Source organism: Felis catus, chromosome A1 (genome assembly GCF_018350175.1).
Source record: "Felis catus isolate Fca126 chromosome A1, F.catus_Fca126_mat1.0, whole genome shotgun sequence".
Taxonomy (NCBI): domain Eukaryota; kingdom Metazoa; phylum Chordata; class Mammalia; order Carnivora; family Felidae; genus Felis; species Felis catus.
The window spans coordinates 31,481,316-31,498,139 of NC_058368.1; positions in this window are offsets into that span (position 1 = coordinate 31,481,316).

Consider the following 16,824-nt stretch of genomic DNA (forward strand, 5'->3'; position numbering starts at 1 on the left):
TTGAATAGAGTTGACACACAATGTTACATTAGTTTCAAGTAAACAACACAGTGACATATTCATATTCATATTAAACTCAAGAAATCTGATTAAAAAATGGTAAGGACGTAAACAGACATTTTTCTAAAGAACACTCTTGTTATTCTTAAGAGATATAATAATTAAGGAATTTATTTTATGTTGGCAAGGTGTTTCATTGTCTCTATTTCTACTTGACTTACACTCTGCCTTCATTATAATATAAACAATGAATAATTATTATATTGAGATACTTTTATTGCAATATTGATTTTTATAAATGTAATATTAAAATGTGATAGGGATAAATTATGATCAAGACGGTGTTCTCATTAAATTGTTTGAGGACCACAATCTTTTGCCTTTGTTAAGGCAAAGATTTGCCTACCAAGAAGTTAAAGACAGAACATTAACATTATAGAACCATGCTTAACACAGTAAATATTTCTAATGATCACAAATGAAAGACATAGAATAGTCAGCAAGTTGATGTGAACAGTTTGCCAATTTCCAAGTTAGGTGTCCAAGACAGCTTGGAAAGTTCACTCTATGCTTCCCACATAAGATAATGAACCAAAACCAAGTTTTCTGCTGAGGTGAAACTTCCCATTTATGAAAAAAAAATTTAAATAAGTCACTGCAAGCTTTTTCTGGGAACTACAATTTATCTGAAACTGTGTGTTAAATGGAAAGAAGGTCACATACAGTGCCTTCTGATGAAGCCCTGAGTCAAGCTTCCACTACACATTTGTTTGATGGACATATCTGGAATGTTCCCAATGTCTGTGTGTTGGAAGCCCCTAGAAACCAACGTATAACCAGATTCTGGGCTGAGGACTCCAGATAATGATCACAAAACCACTAAATAGGGAAGAAAGTGCACAAAGAGAAAGAGGAACAATTAAAGATCAAAACTTCATACTTAAAATGATCTCACAAAGCAAAATTCAATTCCACGCATGTGAGGGAAATTAACACATTATAACATTGTATGTTATAATGAAACAAAAGCATTATTTAAAAATTAATTTATTTAAATGAAATGAAAAAAATGGAGCAATCAATCTACAATACTTAAAAATTAACATATATAAGGCTCCAAAGATAAAAATGAAGTAATGATATTCATAAATAGAAGAAATTAGTAAACATAATCTGGCAGACATTAAACAAGAAGGGAAAATATGAAAAAATAAAAATCTTAGAAATTAAAAATATAGTTTTTGAACTTAAATTCCAGGCCAAGAAATTACTAAACATAAGTAGATATTTATTTTAAAAGAACAAATGAATGTAAAAAAGCTAAAAATCTTGGAAATGAAAAATAGTGAAATTTAAACTTTAAACTTGAGGGGCACCAGGGTGACTCAGTTGGTTGAGTATTAGATTCTTGGTTTTGGCTCAGGTTATGATCTCGCAGTTTGTGGGTTCAAGTCCCTCATCAAGCTTCATGCTGGCAGTGTGGAGCCTGCTTGGGATTCTCTGTCACCCTCTCTCTTTGCTCCTCCCCTGCTCAAGCTCTCTTTCTCTCTCTCTCTCTCAAAATAAATAAATAAACATGAAAAAAAAACTTTAAAAACTTTAGACTCAATGTAGTCAAATCATCGACAAATTAGAAGACTGTACTGCTAAATTAACCTAGATTAAGCAGAGACAGAAAAAAAAGATTAACAAAAATATGAAAATATTAACTAAGAGACTTGTAGAATTGTTGGAGGATCTAACATAGGTCAGTAGATATTTAAGGAGGGGGAAATAGGTATATTATCAAAGGAAAATATTATTAGAAGTTATGGCTGTTGCTTTTCCAGAGTTAAAGGTGGACATAAGTTATTAGATTAACAGTTAATTTTAAGGAGCAAGTGGGAAAAATAAAAAAAAATTATTCTAGAAACCAAACAACAACAAAAAAAGCCAAAACATAGCAATGACAATGGTATAAAACTTTAAAAACTGCCACAAAGACAGACAATCCAGCTTCTTAGGAGCATCAGTAGACGGTATGAAACAATGGAGAAATGCTTTCAAAGTTCTGGGGAAAATAAACAGCTGAACCAGAATTATATGCACAGGTAAAATGTAGGAACACTGAAGAATGACATGGAGACAAGGGCAATATGAGACATCTGTTTGTGACAGTTAGGGTGGTCAGAGACCTTCAACAGCAGAGCCAAAGAAGACTTCTCGTTAAGTCAAGATGGCTTGACTGATGCTAGACTTCTTATTAGCAACAACATATACTAGAAGGCAATGGAGAATTATGATCAAGGTAGTGAGTAACCCAAAAAGTGGGGCTAAGACTGAGAATATTTGTTCCAGGATAATGAGCTCATCCAAAGCAATCCTAAGTACTGTTACAACGATCAATTTAAAAGAGGGAATGGCCTCATGAGAATGTTTGCTAGAGTGCAAATTTCTATGACAGGAACAATGTTAAGATATTTTAAGCAACTAAATTAATCAATTAAAAATCAGAACAAATGAGTCATGGTAGGATTGAAGAAAACCTAAGATCATTAGACAGAAAGAATGTGTTTGAATTAACACACATACTGTCCTCCTAGTGCTGAATCTCTAAAAGTCTGTTATAACGTTGGGAGTCTGGCAATAGGACAAGTTCCAGAAATTTCAGTATAAAACTTTAAAAACATAGACAAAAAAGGAAAATAATTTTTAGAAGTAATTTACCCACTCATTAGAGAGGGAAACAGTAAGAAATCACTAAATTTTTCTTCAGGATGACCTGGAAAGTAATTTTCTACACATAGATTTAATGTAGTAAAAACATACAGTTTCTCTACTAATTAATGTCTAGAATAAACCATCTAAAACTTTTTTTTGCCAGGCATTTGGGATACAATAACATGCAAATTAACAGAAATATTCTCTCATGGATTCTATAATCTGAACAATAGTACAGAGGGAGGTACACAATAAACTAAATAGGTAAACTGTAGTGTAGGTTAGATTATGATAAATGCTACATACAAATACTGAAGCAGGCAAGGGGAATAGAGTGTATTAAGGATAGGAAAACAAAACTTAGATGGAATGGTCAGAAAACACGTCATTCAGAAGTAACAGTAAGTTATCACCGAACAAATGAAAGAATGCCACGAATCTGTCCTCCTTTATTTTTATCATTATGGCTTTATGTTCTACAAAATTCCACAATTCATTTCACTCTTGTGTCACAGCCACATTTTCAGAGCATGCTAATTTCTTTTTCACTCTAGAAATTCTATCTAGAATGTTTTTCCTCAAAATTTGTTAAAAATTACATGACCAGCTATATGTAATTTCATATTTTGAGACATAATGTTGTTACAAGAATTTAAGAAATACAGCCAACTATTTCAAGTGCATTTAAATCCCACCTATGCTTTAAGACTCGGTTAAAAATTATTTCCATCCAAACTCTTTCATGTGTTCTTCTTAGAAGAAATTCTTTTGGCTTCTATTATTGCTAATTATTTACCTGCCTCTTTCTTACATTAGATTGGAAACTGTACCTGTTAGTCATCTTCATATCCAACAAGTATAGTAGAGTCCTCTTTAATATTAAGAGCCAGGGGCACCTGGGTGGCTCATTTGGTTTAGTATCTGACTTTGGCTCAGGTCGTGATCTCATAGTTCATGGGTTCGAGCCCTGAGTCGGGCTCTGTGCTGACAACTCAGAGCCTGGAGCCTGCTTCAGATTCTGTGTCTCCCTCTCTCTGTGCCCCTCCCCCCACTCACACTTTGTCTCTCTCCCAAAAATAAATAAACATTAAAAAAAATTAAAAATATATATTGAGAGCCAAAACCATTGCTAGGACAGGCAAAGCCAGGGGAGGGAGAAGTTACCAAAATTCCAGGAAAGTGTGTATGGAGAGAACCCTTGGATGGTTCTGAGTAGTGCTGATAAATGTATACAGTGAATCTACAGAGACCTGGCAGAAAGGCCACAGGAAAATAAATGCATGGCTTCACCCTCTTGTCCTATTTCTTGTGCCTTTATATATTTTAGTTGAATCCAGAGAAGGAGAACAAGTGTCTTATTGATGCAGTTCATTGAATCAGCTCTCCTGGGCACAGAGCAGGTTGACAATCAGGGAGAACAGATCCAGGGGGGAAACAAGATATGCAGAACATATGTCCATATTAAACCATGAGAATACTTAATATTCTTAAAGTATTATTTGGATATATAGAGATAAGTATGTAACACCACAAAATTTGATTATGAATCCCCTGTCAACATTATAAATCATAGTGGGAGGTAAGACTTATCATTATCACATGTATTTCACATATTTCATGTCTATAATTGAAAACATTTTTTCAACAGTTATAGACTTAAATCTAGTGATATTCTATTGCTCAACTTTACTTTTAATTTTCTTTAATATATATTTATTTTTTGGAGGGAGAAGAACATAGGGAGATAGGAAGTCTGAAGCAGGCTCCAGGCTCTGAACTGTCAGCACAGAGCCTGACCCAGGACTCAAACCCACAGATTGCAAAATGATGACCTGAGCCTAAGTTGGATGCTTAACCAACTGAGCCACCCAGGTACCCCCCAACTTTACTTTTAAAATCTAACAATTGAAAATTAAATCTGATTGTACACATTCAGATTCATCCATAAAATTGCCATTACAGTGTCTTTAACAATCTTCTTAGGCAAGAGACTTAAAAGTATGACTTTTGTCCAGTGATGTGAACTACAATAGAATTCATAGGGAACTTACACATTTTAAGAAAATTATATTGGTAGAAACACAACTAATTTGGATAAAAGGGGTAGAAAAAGCACCAAATTTAAAAAACGGTTGGGGATCTTTTGGTTATCTGGATTACTGAGTGAAAAAAAATGAGCATCAAATTCAGGCATTTTTCTGAAGAGGGGCAATGCGGAGAGTGGAACAAGGGTCCTGGTAATTCATTTTCAAACAGCAGGATTGAGTCCTAATGAAGGAAATAAAAACTAGTGCCAAACTTGATGCCAGATTTGCAGTAGGCCTCCTCTTTCTCTTCTTTTTAAAAGCCTGCCCCACCATTGTATTTAGGGTAGGGAGCGGGAGGCAGAGAACCTGTCTCTTTAGTTCCTACCTCTTCAAATTATTTCTAAACATGAGGAATTGCATCAAAGGAGTTTCTTCCACAATCTGACTTTACTTAATTAAAGGGATCCTGGATCTGGAGTTTGTGCCTAATGCCAAAACGTGATGAGATTTTGGTAGGGGGCTGGGGGAGTGTGGATTTGGGTAGGTAGGGAAGTGTATTTTTCATATACAGGAAAGTGACATAGGATTGTGGCAGATTGCAGTTTTTGAAAGAAGGCACTAGAACATTTCTGGTCCATGTATTCTTCCAGAAACTGTCACTCCTCCATCAACATGAGAATTCTATTTCCCTTTCAGTCGAAATTAAGCAGGCTTTTTCAATGCATTGGCCCATAGATTATATCAATAGTGACACCACCTAACTTCTAACTCGGCAACATAAAGCTGATATGGCTTCTGCCTGAATCTCTCATTTAGGATGGTTGAAACCAAACTTCTATGTGATGCAGAGGCCCATGCCATGCCATATGGCAGCCAACATCAACCTCCACATATACAAGTGAACAAACCTTCATATGATTCTAGACTCCAGACTCTGAATGGCACCATATGGCACTGAGTGGAACAGAAGACAAGCTCTCTCTGCTGAGCACTGCCCAAATTGCAGATTGATGAACAAAATAAATGTTGTTGCTTTAAGCCATTAAGTTTTGAGATTGTTTATTAGATAGTAAGAGATAACCAGGATAATTTGCATATTGTAAGCACTCAATAAATATTAATAGTTATTTTTTAAAAGTAGAATAAGTATTCTCTTTCAGTACTCTCTGACTCCAAAACATATGTTTTTAATCCCTATGCTATAACAATATCACTTCTCTTACTCAGTATCATCAACAAACCTCATTTATTAAGTTCCAATGAGTTCAGGTACTATACAAAGAGAACCAACTTTTTGTCTAGATGCTACTATTTCCTGGGGTAAGAGGCAGAAGTCAATCTATAAATAGTAGCAGCTTGAACATAACAAAACGGTATACAAAATACCATATTCTCCAGTGATCAATTTCAACAACAAGAAGAAATGGAAAGAGAGAGAAGGTAGACAACTGTTAGTATCTCCATAGCAAATAGATTTTGAGCTTCATAAGGGCAAGGACTCTTCATTATTCAATTCAGTGTCCCCTAAATCAAACACAGTGCCTCACACATAGTATGAAGTCAGTAAATAGGCAATGAATCCATGGATTATAGGGTAAAACAAGTGAGCACCAGGCACAACCCTTGAATGCAGAAAGATTTTGCTGAAGAGAAATTTGGAATTCATCTCATAAGAACCTCTTGTTTTCTAAAGAACACTGAAGTGCACAGAATAAAGAGAACTACCTATGTTTGGGTCCATGTTCAGTTTGGTTAGTTTAGGCCCATGCTTAGAGAAAAAGTCTCAACTGTCAGCCCAGTTGTTAATAATTATCTTTAAGGTTCTTTCCTGCTTCAACAGCATGATTCTTGGTCCTATTACTGTACTACATTTTCTTCCTGGCTTCTTTCAATTAGTTTAAGAGAAACTAGTTGTTATTCGCTTCCTCAACAAAATCATTGATGAGTTTTGAAGTTTTGACTGTATCGTGCTAGTGCTGCAATTACTTGGGGTAAATTTTAGCAATCACTTTAAGACCCCTTCTGTGATACGCCACTGGCCATTTCCCCCTGCTTTTATAATTCTCTCAATTCTAGTCTCCCTTTCCATTTTACAATTGTTTGCACATTCTATAGACCTGTGATGCCAAAATGCTCCTGGGAACCCACATTTCTGATTACTTTTCTACTGCATGAAAAAGCTCCTGTGCTTTCTGGTGAAACGTTGAATCGATTTTTTATTCTGCTTGGTATGAATAAAGCACAGTCAATCCCTTCTGGTCATTAGTGATATTTGTCCACTCTCTGCTAGACTCTCTCTCTGTGGTTTCTCTTGTCCTCAGATACAAATTCCTTTCTATCTAATTCAGAGCATTGCCAGGGATTAGTTGAGGATTACACTGTTTAAAATGTTTTCTTTCTATGGCTGTAGTTGAGTTACATTTAAACGATTTACAAAATTTAAATAGCTTTTTTTAAGCAAGGCACTGTTTCAGTTTTTAAAGATTATTTTTCATCAATTGATGCTTCCTATGACTATTCTATTCCTTACAGCCTGTAGTAATGAAGTAAAATACAGTTGTTCTCAAACATTTGCTCAGGAATCTAAATATCTTTTTGTTTCTTCTCTTCACTTTTTCCTGTGCTCGATCAATATCTTGTTTTTCTTTCTCATTCTGAGTAGTGGTAGAACATCACATGTTCCCTGGTGAATGCCTGACAGGTAGATGAATTTACTCACTTGCTTTCAGGCAAAACCATATCAGTGTCTGATTACTCTCCCCATTGCCTTATATTTTGAGCCTTCATCCTTTCATTTGTTCATTCTCTCCTTGTTTTGTTTTGTTTGTTTTTTTAATGCCTTCCCTTCTCTGACTCAGGATGAAGTTCAAAACATTGACAGAGCTGGAAGTTGGAGAGTTAAAACAACCTAGATAAAATCTCTCTTACCTTTTAAAAAGTAACAACTATGTGAGAGACTGTTGGAGGCATATTATTTTCTAAGGAAAAGTGTTTATTGCAGGTGATTTGTTTGCTTTGTTTTCTATGGGTAAGTGGTTATTTTTTTGTCCATTTTTAATTGTGGATATATTTTCCATATACATGGAGGGACTGAAACCTACAATGTTTAGCTTCATATACATTAGATTGAGTGCCTGAATTCAATTTACTGGTGTTCCACAAAATATGTTCAGAGGAACAGTAGTTCCATGGAATATTAGTAAATGTTCATTATTTTAAAAATAAGATTTCTTATTTACATAATGTTTTAGAAATGCTAGATTAAAATAAACAGTTCTTTGGATTTTTTTTTACTGTAAATTTCTGAGAATCCTTAAGATGCTAATGTTTATAGTGGTACTCTAAACCTTATTTGAGGTTAGTGTTTACAAAAGTTATTTGACCTCATAAAATATTGTTGATAGACCATATCATAAGATTAGTGTTTCGTGGAATTCATATCGATAGAGAAATGTACCAACAGTTACTCACAAGTCAAATGAAATTTACATCAGTAATTCTAAAAAGCATTCATTTATTCTTGGTGAGAATGAAAAAAGCATAAAGTAAATCCTTGAGGTGAAACTTGGTATCAACAGATAACTCAGTATTTTTTTGCATGTCTTTTGCTCATGCATATAACAGTATCACTGCTCCATGTTCAAAATAATAAGTTACTTCAAGTTATATCCTTGATATTTTCAGTCACATTCACCAAACATTTATTGCTCCCATAAATTGTTTGTTTGTTTGTTTTTATCCCTTTGTCTCTGATAGATTAGCGGCTGGCCACCTACAATGTCCTTAGACACATGTCAGTTGTCCTTCCTGCACTTTGACCTCTGATTGGTCGGATGTCTCAGATCCTCTCTCAACCTTCACAGTAATTCCAGCCCAGCATAGCAGGAAACTCTCAGGGACGACTGTAACCCAGATGCAGAAGTAGTTATTGAGGCAACAGTTCAGCTCCTTCTGTCTCCATAGATGATATCATTACTGACTGAAGATATGTAAGACCCCACTTCCACTCCTTTTCTTTTTATGTGTCTATGTTTCAGCCACAACCCCTATTTTTGCCTTTTTTCACACACTTCCATCTCTACTTGTTGACAGTATCTTTTCATTCAAGTTTCCCTTCAAATAAGACTTCTAAGTGTTCCCCAATGTTCCAAACTCAAATCTACCAATTTCATCTTGTTTTTCCTATAGTCCTTTGACTCCTTTTCTATATCCTTAACTACATCATCTATTGCTAGGCAAGAAATATGCCATTAAAAAAATACTTATTACCAAGCCTTCAGTTTATATAACATGTATAGGAATTCAGGAAATGCTTTTTGATCAAGAAAATTCAAGAATATTATTCCTTATTTTCCATTGCAAGGTGCAGTTTTATTCTTAAGTATTGGCATCTTTGCTTTTTGCTTTTAAGGTCCTTTTTTTTTGTTTTGTTTTGTTTCTTTCTTTCACAAGAGATTTCAAGCTTTTATTTCTCAACATGACAACTGAAGAAAAGGGAATAATTTTTATAAATAGTTTTCATTAGCAAATGATTGCAAAGAGCTTTTCAAGTATAAAGTGCTATAATACATGTTGTGAAATAATACTCAAAATAATTGAAGTGGGGCACAATTACCTAGTGCAATGAAAAATAAATGGTATTAGGATTTAAGGCACTACCTTTCTCAATCTCCACAAACACATTTCCTCTAAATATCATATGCATATTTAATCATTCTTTTATAGATACTAAATAACTCATTCCTACTTTTATCCACTTTATATATATTTGGTTGCTCTTTCAGTTAGGCTGTCTCCAATCTGGGCCTTCATTTTAGAAATACACGCTTATATCACACTTATACACATTATATCTTATAGCAAAACCCATTCTTTAATACTTAAAAGATTTTCATTTTTTCCCTAGAAAATAATATGAATATGTGATTAGATTTAAAATTCACATTGTTTTAATTTTGCAACTATTTTTAATTTTATGTAAAATATATCGTTCCTATGTTTACCTACTAAATCTATGGCTATTTTAAACAAAGCAAATAATCCTCAAAGATGGAATTTATGAATATCTAAAAGAAAAAATCTAAGACTTTTTAAGGACCTTAAAGTAGAGGAGTTTTCAAGTGGGAAATCATGTGTAATCATTGTTTTAAGATGGTTAGGTGTTGTTGGGGGGGGGTGCAGTGTGGCACCTGGGTGGCTCAGTCCATTAAGCGTCTGACTTAGGCTCAGATCATGATCTCTTGGTCTTTGAGTTTGAACCCAGTGTTGGGCTCTGTGCTGACAGCTCAGAACCTGATCCCTGCTTCAATTCTCTGTCTCCCTCCCTCTGCTTGCACTCCCCTGCCTGCACTCTTTTTCTCTCTCTCTCTCTCAAAAATAAACATTAATATAAAATAAAGTAAAATAAAATAAAATAAAATAAAATAAAATGGTTAGGGACATTTTTTAGAATGAAAGTTTACTGAATGAGTGATACAACATTTTAATTCCCCAATGAACATTATTTCTATTTTTGCACATAATTATTTTATTTCAAAACTTGTGAGAGTCACAGGATATCATGTAATATTTACAGAAAACACTAAAAAAGTGACTAGCGCCTGAACAATATTAGTAAATAGTGTTGATTATCAAATCTGATACATGCCAAACTTGATTTATAGAATATTTTAAATACAAGAGACTCTAGGGGTCATCATCTGAGTCAATATTGAATCTGAAGGAGAATCTTCTCTATGATGTCTTGATAATCACTGTTTGAACATTTCCAATGTTGAAATCTGTTTTGTTGTGTTTCTTTTCCCATTTTGTGAACCTCATACATTTTAGTTTACATTTAGCCTAATTATATCTTCATATGATGTCTGCTGTTATTCAACTTACTGAAAGTATATACGTAAGTCAAACCTATTTCTTTACATAAAGGACTTGCAAAATATAGAGCTGCTAAATTAGCGAATAAAAATAAAAGATACACATTTAAAAGTGGATTTCAGATAACAAGTAACTTTTTACCATAAATATGCCCCAGGCAATTTTCACGTGCAGTGTTGGGCAGCTTATAATAACTACAAAAGTATTCACCATTTTTCTAAAATTCAAATTGAACTTGGAATTCTGTATTTTATCTGGCAAACTTATTCAAAGACAGTTTCCTATTCTAACATCTTTCTAGTCTCTCTAGGTTTAGGCTAAATGTACAAATGTAAATTATTGGGAAATAGCAGCTCTATGTGCTTTCAAGACTCATAATCACTCTGGAAATGTTGCATTTATGACCACATGAAATTACCACAATCGTGAAGCATAGTCTACACTGAAAAGACTATTGGGGTTGTGACTTTCTTTAATCTTTCATCAATGTAGTTTAAGATTCAACATGTCTTTTTATTTGTCTCCTTCTTTGAATTTTTGCAGCAGTGTCATATTGCTGGCATACATTATTCCTGTGTCAACTGGAACACTAAATGCAACCTATACCCCCATGGTCATTCCATCATGCTATACATATGCCATGGATTTTGAACCTAAATGCTTCCCTTTCTACTTGGTCTTCATCTTCAACCTAAACCAAGTTATTTTAGTTGGGATAGTTTCCATTACTGAAAGTGTTCTCTGCTTTTTAATAATCACTGCCTTTATGCAATACCTTACTGCTTTAAAATACAGTTGATTTAAAATAAATGTTCATCTTTTCAAATAATTCTCAGGAACACATTCATTCTGCAACATTCAAGTTGTATGTGTATGAATTAGTAAATCATGATAAAAATGTTCTTTTATTATTATCATTACATTCCCTTTATGTTGTTTATTTATAGTTTCCATTTTAATGAAGACATTTGTAGAATCTAAGTTGATATTTCCTGAAAATTATCTTACATAAGAATAGTTCCACATTACAATGCACAATTATTGAGAACAATGCATTAACTGTGCTCACATTCCTCATGATACACAAATCAGCTACTTTTGGCAATTCATAGGAAAATGTTTACTCTAGGCTTAGGTTACCAACTATAGGTATATGAAGATATTTTAACAGATAAATGACCTACAATTAACATTTAGATAATTGTTTACTAAAAATATTGGCAGGAGGGTGAAGAAAGAGCCATTAGGTTTGTTTTGCTTTTTTTTTTTTTTTTTTTTTGGACAACTTGCTTTCTAACGTATAGATGGTCAGTTCACATTTTTGTGGCTTGGAAGTGATCAATGCTAGAATTATGTAGAAGGTACTGAGATGATCCATTACAGACTTCCCTACATTATTTTCATTTCTGATGGTAAGTTAAAATTATATTATGGTATTATTAAAACTGGATTCCTAAAATATATTTACCTGGCAGATGGAAATCTAATCAAAGTTTCAACTACATATAAGTTTTCTAGTAACGACCCTATAGGGCTGAAACACAGAAGTGAGTCATTTTGAATCCCTCTGTGAATAATTTGTTAGGCAGCAATTTCAAAGCTTTCACATTTCTAATATAAATTTAAAATGAATTTTGGTAAACATATTGAGGTTATGTGAAAGTTAATGCATTTTTAAACAGATAATCCTACCTTCCTGAATAGAACATCAATTGCTTGGAAGCAGGATAAGAAATCAGTTTTAAACTTTACTTCCTGATAGTTCAAATAATATCACAAATAACCATATTTTGGGAGATAGAAAAATAGACCAAAAGTTAGGATTTTCATTGAACTTATACATTATCTAAGAACCCAAAAAATTAATACTCACTTATTTGGATATATACAGGAATCAATTTCAAAGACAATTTATTACTGTTTAATTTATAACCAAGTCCTTAATGTAGAAAATAACACTTTAAATAGCCTATCCTATCAGATATATTCCAGTACTGACTTCTGTTGAATCATCTTCGAATATATCAAGAATTTACCATTCTCAGTTGTGAAAGGAAAATTGCAACAGATGGAGTGAAAAAGGCAAGAAAGACTTTACTCTAGACTATTGCAATAGGGGAGAGAGATAGAATCTAACTACCTTGAAACAAAAGGTGTTAGGGGCAGGAGAAAGGGAATTTTTAGCACTGGGGTGAGCTGAAGTATTGGAGGACTGAGCTTGAGTGGTTCAGTTGGTTGAGCATCCGAATCTTGGTTTCAGCTCAGGTCATGATCTCATGGTTCTTGAGACCAAGCCCCACGTCAGGCTCTATGCTGACAGTGCAGAGCCTGCTTGGGATTCTCTCTCTCTCCCTCTCTCTGCCCCTTCCATGCTCTCTCTCTCTTTCACTGTCTCTCAAAATAAATAAAATAAACTTAAAAAAATATTAGACACGAATGGAGAAGATTGATAAATATGATTAAACCATCTGTGTTTGCTAATTGTAGTTTACTCAGTTAGATATCTATCCATTCACAGAGCCTGACAGAGAGGGGCACTATCTCCTTCAATGTTTACTTTTTAAAGGGATGGTTCTCAGATCCTTGAGAACCTGGGTTGTAAAACTAGCCAAAGGCTAGGAGATTTACATCTAAAAGGAGCAGAGAAAGAATCTGTAATTAAATTTTCTAAAGTAAATGCTCTGAGAAAAGGAGGTCAGAAGCCTAAGAAAGAAGACTGTGTAAAGTTTAATCAAGATGAAGGAAAGGTTAAGACCATCTTTATCCCATTTAAAAAAAAAATGGAATTTATAACAATCCACTTGTAAAAAAAAACCCCACAGCTGGGTTACTATATCACAGATATAAGTCTTTTTCTTATTTATAATACATGAAAAATGTACTGAACATTGGATGAACCAAAGGAAACCATTTAACAAAAGACCTTCAATTTTTGCTAATCAAGCACTAACATTTTGGTTATTCTTTCATACCTAATAGGAGATTTATTTTATCAACAGCTTCAGAAGAGAATATATAATTTTATTATAGCTTGTGACATATTTAGTAGTGATCCTCAGAAGACCACTATGAGATCCTTGAAATATATTGGCTTTTCTTACTGTCCTATGCTCTGAGATTACTATGACTTACTTTAGCTACCCCGATACTAGATTTCCAATTTCTAGTAATTTTTATTTTAGCTATACCTAAAAATTAATATAAAGATAAACTACTGAAAAAGAGGTTTAGCCTATTTTTAAATTTGATGAGATCACATTATAATTTTGGATCTTACTGTGGATTATTTTTCATCTCACATTTCATATTGATAAGGATTCAACAATTCATGTAGTTGAATACAAATTATGTCCAAAACTTAATGTTAGTGCTTAAAACTGACACCATCTCTATAAGTCAGGCAAAGAAATACAGATACCATATATTTTCACTCATATCTGGATCCTGAGAAACTCAACAAAAGACCAGGGGGGTGGAGAAGGGGGGGGGGAGTTACAGAGAGGGAAGGAGGCAAACCATAAGAGACTCTTAAATATTGAGAATAAACTGAGGGTTGATGGGCAGGGGAGGGGAAAGTGGGTGATGGGCATTGAGGAGAGCACCTGTTGGGATGAGCACTGGGTGTTGTATGGAAACCAATTTGACAATAAATTTCATATAAAAAATAAATATAACTGAGACCATCTCTGTGACAGATTTATCCACATTTTACATATGAGGAAACTGAGGTAGAGAATAGTTAATTAACTTGTCCAAGGTCACACACTGTGTCATGCTGCATTGGAGACTGAAGGAGATTTGATGCTAAGTTGCATATTAACTGTCCAACTGTATCACCTAAAAAGACTGAGGGCTACCATTAAAAAGGTCTCACTGCCCTTCTATGAAGAAATTTTCTGCAGTTATTTCTATTTTGACAGTGACCTGTCCATATCAGGAGTTCCTTTGGAGATGTACCTATTTTCTACATTATACAATTGGTTGTGCTTGTTAGGTTGAAGATTTAGCTCTTGCTTCCTGGCCTATTTACTTTGGATACTATTCAAGTTTTATTCTTGCTGCTATTGCATTTCCTTTTTTGTTTCTTTCTGTTTCTCCTTTTACAATGTACCTACTAGACACTGATCTCTAGACAGAATTTAATCAAGCACTTATATGTCAGGACTTCCTCAAGTTTCCCTAGCTGTGCTGAACCATTCTCTATTTCCTCCATCTTTCTTTTTTTTTAATTTTTTTTAACGTTTATTCATTTTTTAAGGGACAGAGAGAGACAGAGGATGAGTGGGGGAGGAGCAGAGAAAGAGGGAGACACAGAATCCGAAGCAGGCTCCATGCTCTGAACTGAGAGCACAGAGCCCGAGGTGGGGCTCAAACTCACAAACTGTGTGATCATGACCTGAGCCGAAGTCAGAGGCTCGACAGACTGAGCCACCCAGGAGCCCCACCTCCATCTTTCTTAAATCAGAACTTGAGCAGCATCACCTGTTAGAAACTACACCTGCAAATGTGGCACCTGACAGTTCTCACTCCAGCCCCAGAGAAGCCCTGACGCAGTTATGAAACCATGTGGGCCAATGTGGGGTTTCTCATGGGCCAACTCATAGTGGTGCAAACACAATACGTGGTAGCTAAGAGAAACAGTAATTGATATTGTGTTATAGGACGGTCTACAAGACTCCCCCCACCCCTTCTTTTGTTACTTGGAGAACTCTCACTTAATAATTATGCCTAGATCTATCGTTCCTTTTCATTCTGGAGCATGGTCTCTTGCCACCTCTCCTATTTGTCTATCTTCCCACCAGAAGAAGCTTCCGTGTGTTACTAGCCTACATACATTACTGCAAGTAATCAACAAATGCTCACTGAATGAATGAATACAACAAGTATTCCAAAAAAATCAGGGAAAGGGAAAAATATGTCGACTACTGGAAGCAAGAGTGGGATTTAGTAAAACAGCAGAAATGTTATACGTGGGATAAAGTTTAGTCATTCATTTACTGTTCATTCAACAGATAAATACTGGACATTAACAATGTGCTGGGCACTTATAAGTCACTATGGATACAGTGGTGACTAAAATACAGTCTTTAGCTTCAAGCCACTTTATGCCCACCTGAGGACATAGACAAGTAAACACATAATCTCAATAAAGTGTGATATGTAGTTGTCTACAGTGTTTCATGAAAACATGAAGGGCAGATGTCTCATAAAAGCCTAAAGATGAAGAGAAGATTCCTGAATAAGCACCCTGGATAGTTTAGAACTGGTCAGTGACTGCAGTCAAAGCTGCTGCAAGTCATGAAATACAAGTGTTCCAAGGAGGGAAAAAAATTACTAAATGCAAAGACCTAAAATAGAATGGAATTATACATTCTAGGAAACTGGAAGTAATTCAGTATGGATAAGAATGACAAGACGTGGGATTGGGGATGCAATAGGAATCAGATCATTACGAAGAATGTGGCATGCAAGAATGTTAAGGAATCTGTGATATATATATTTTTTTCTGTTTAGTAAAACAGGCAACCACAGGCGTTTTAAGCAGAGGAGCTCTAAGACCGGGTTTTCATTTCATTTTTTTGTTTGTTTGTTTGTTTTTTGTACTGCAATGTGGTAAATGCATTGGAAAGATCCAAATCTGAAAGTAGACCAAAAAATATATATTGTAGTAATGTATATCAGAAATGATGGTCTTCTGAAATGGGAGAATAATGGTGCAAATGAGGTACTGTATTTTGTTGATGTGACATATGCCATTTGGGTGAGGGAGGAGTCAAAGATGATTCCCATGATTTCTGCCTTGGAAATTGGATAGGTAGTTGTTTCACCTTGAGAAGACAAAGGGATATTCAGGTTGGGGGAAGTGGGTGTGAGAAATGATGTATTCAGTTTCATAACTTGTGAGTTTGAGGCACTTGTGAGATGTCCCATAGTTCTGTAGGTGAGAATACATCAGACTCAAGGAGCATTCTGACATGGAAATATGTATCAGTAAGATAGTAGCATATAGAAAATATGTAAAGTTATCAGAGTGTTAGAGTAGTACCTAAGGAACATCAACATTTAACTGGCAAGTGCAGAATGAAACAGAGAGGAAATGAATCACTATCGACCAGTGGTTCTTGACTGGGTTCAATATAGTCCCCCAACAGCTATTTGTCAATGTCTGGAGTCATTTTTTAGGGTCATGATGGAGGAAAGGGGTGGGGATGAAGTGTGCTAT